This window comes from Coregonus lavaretus (genome assembly GCF_964263955.1).
Source record: "Coregonus lavaretus genome assembly, contig: HAP1_SCAFFOLD_4174, whole genome shotgun sequence".
Classification (NCBI taxonomy): domain Eukaryota; kingdom Metazoa; phylum Chordata; class Actinopteri; order Salmoniformes; family Salmonidae; genus Coregonus; species Coregonus lavaretus.
Genome location: NW_028160913.1, coordinates 17,406 through 20,886, shown reverse-complemented (window position 1 = coordinate 20,886; position 3,481 = coordinate 17,406).

Here is a 3,481-nt window from a genome sequence, read left to right as displayed (position 1 = left end):
CCCCCATAGATAGAGACTAGAGACACTATAACAGGGTTAGACAGTCCCTCTGGTCTCCCCCATAGATAGAGACTAGAGACAATATAACAGGGTTAGACAGTCCCTCTGGTCTCCCCCATAGATAGAGACTAGAGACAATATAACAGGGTTAGACAGTCCCTCTGGTCTCCCCCATAGATAGAGACTAGAGACAATATAACAGGGTTAGACAGTCCCTCTGGTCTCCCCCATAGATAGAGACTAGAGACACTATAACAGGGTTAGACAGTCCCTCTGGTCTCCCTCATAGATAGAGACTAGAGACACTATAACAGGGTTAGACAGTCCCTCTGGTCTCCCTCATAGATAGAGACTAGACTAGAGACAATATAACAGGGTTAGACAGTCCCTCTGGTCTCCCTCATAGATAGAGACTAGAGACACTATAACAGGGTTAGACAGTCCCTCTGGTCTCCCTCATAGATAGAGACTAGACTAGAGACAATATAACAGGGTTAGACAGTCCCTCTGGTCTCCCCCATAGATAGAGACTAGAGACAATATAACAGGGTTAGACAGTCCCTCTGGTCTCCCCCATAGATAGAGACTAGAGACAATATAACAGGGTTAGACAGTCCCTCTGGTCTCCCCCATAGATAGAGACTAGAGACAATATAACAGGGTTAGACAGTCCCTCTGGTCTCCCCCATAGATAGAGACTAGAGACAATATAACAGGGTTAGACAGTCCCTCTGGTCTCCCTCATAGATAGAGACTAGAGACAATATAACAGGGTTAGACAGTCCCTCTGGTCTCCCCCATAGATAGAGACTAGAGACAATATAACAGGGTTAGACAGTCCCTCTGGTCTCCCCCATAGATAGAGACTAGAGACAATATAACAGGGTTAGACAGTCCCTCTGGTCTCCCTCATAGATAGAGACTAGACTAGAGACAATATAACAGGGTTAGACAGTCCCTCTGGTCTCCCCCATAGATAGAGACTAGAGACACTATAACAGGGTTAGCCAGTCCCTCTGGTCTCCCCCATAGATAGAGACTAGAGACAATATAACAGGGTTAGACAGTCCCTCTGGTCTCCCCCATAGATAGAGACTAGAGACAATATAACAGGGTTAGACAGTCCCTCTGGTCTCCCTCATAGATAGAGACTAGAGACAATATAACAGGGTTAGACAGTCCTCTGGTCTCCCTCATAGATAGAGACTAGAGACAATATAACAGGGTTAGACAGTCCCTCTGGTCTCCCCATAGATAGAGACTAGAGACAATATAACAGGGTTAGACAGTCCCTCTGGTCTCCCCATAGATAGAGACTAGACTAGAGACAATATAACAGGGTTAGACAGTCCCTCTGGTCTCCCCCATAGATAGAGACTAGACTAGAGACAATATAACAGGGTTAGACAGTCCCTCTGGTCTCCCCCATAGATAGAGACTAGAGACAATATAACAGGGTTAGACAGTCCCTCTGGTCTCCCTCATAGATAGAGACTAGAGACAATATAACAGGGTTAGACAGTCCCTCTGGTCTCCCTCATAGATAGAGACTAGAGACAATATAACAGGGTTAGACAGTCCCTCTGGTCTCCCTCATAGATAGAGACTAGAGACAATATAACAGGGTTAGACAGTCCCTCTGGTCTCCCTCATAGATAGAGACTAGACTAGAGACAATATAACAGGGTTAGACGGTCCCTCTGGTCTCCCTCATAGATAGAGACTAGACTAGAGACAATATAACAGGGTTAGACAGTCCCTCTGGTCTCCCTCATAGATAGAGACTAGACTAGAGACAATATAACAGGGTTAGACAGTCCCTCTGGTCTCCCTCATAGATAGAGACTAGACTAGAGACAATATAACAGGGTTAGACAGTCCCTCTGGTCTCCCTCATAGATAGAGACTAGACTAGAGACAATATAACAGGGTTAGACAGTCCCTCTGGTCTCCCCCATAGATAGAGACTAGACTAGAGACAATATAACAGGGTTAGACGGTCCCTCTGGTCTCCCTCATAGATAGAGACTAGAGACACTATAACAGGGTTAGACAGTCCCTCTGGTCTCCCTCATAGATAGAGACTAGAGACAATATAACAGGGTTAGACAGTCCCTCTGGTCTCCCCCATAGATAGAGACTAGAGACAATATAACAGGGTTAGACAGTCCCTCTGGTCTCCCTCATAGATAGAGACTAGAGACACTATAACAGGGTTAGACAGTCCCTCTGGTCTCCCTCATAGATAGAGACTAGAGACACTATAACAGGGTTAGACAGTCCCTCTGGTCTCCCCCATAGATAGAGACTAGACTAGAGACAATATAACAGGGTTAGACAGTCCCTCTGGTCTCCCCCATAGATAGAGACTAGACTAGAGACACTATAACAGGGTTAGACAGTCCCTCTGGTCTCCCCCATAGATAGAGACTAGACTAGAGACAATATAACAGGGTTAGACAGTCCCTCTGGTCTCCCCCATAGATAGAGACTAGACTAGAGACAATATAACAGGGTTAGACGGTCCCTCTGGTCTCCCTCATAGATAGAGACTAGAGACAATATAACAGGGTTAGACAGTCCCTCTGGTCTCCCCCATAGATAGAGACTAGAGACAATATAACAGGGTTAGACAGTCCCTCTGGTCTCCCCCATAGATAGAGACTAGACTAGAGACAATATAACAGGGTTAGACAGTCCCTCTGGTCTCCCTCATAGATAGAGACTAGAGACAATATAACAGGGTTAGACAGTCCCTCTGGTCTCCCCCATAGATAGAGACTAGACTAGAGACAATATAACAGGGTTAGCCAGTCCCTCTGGTCTCCCCCATAGATAGAGACTAGAGACAATATAACAGGGTTAGACAGTCCCTCTGGTCTCCCCCATAGATAGAGACTAGAGACAATATAACAGGGTTAGACAGTCCCTCTGGTCTCCCCCATAGATAGAGACTAGAGACAATATAACAGGGTTAGACAGTCCCTCTGGTCTCCCTCATAGATAGAGACTAGAGACAATATAACAGGGTTAGACAGTCCCTCTGGTCTCCCCCATAGATAGAGACTAGAGACAATATAACAGGGTTAGACAGTCCCTCTGGTCTCCCCCATAGATAGAGACTAGAGACAATATAACAGGGTTAGACAGTCCCTCTGGTCTCCCCCATAGATAGAGACTAGAGACAATATAACAGGGTTAGACAGTCCCTCTGGTCTCCCCCATAGATAGAGACTAGAGACAATATAACAGGGTTAGACAGTCCCTCTGGTCTCCCTCATAGATAGAGACTAGACTAGAGACAATATAACAGGGTTAGACAGTCCCTCTGGTCTCCCTCATAGATAGAGACTAGAGACAATATAACAGGGTTAGACAGTCCCTCTGGTCTCCCCCATAGATAGAGACTAGACTAGAGACAATATAACAGGGTTAGACAGTCCCTCTGGTCTCCCCCATAGATAGAGACTAGACTAGAGAC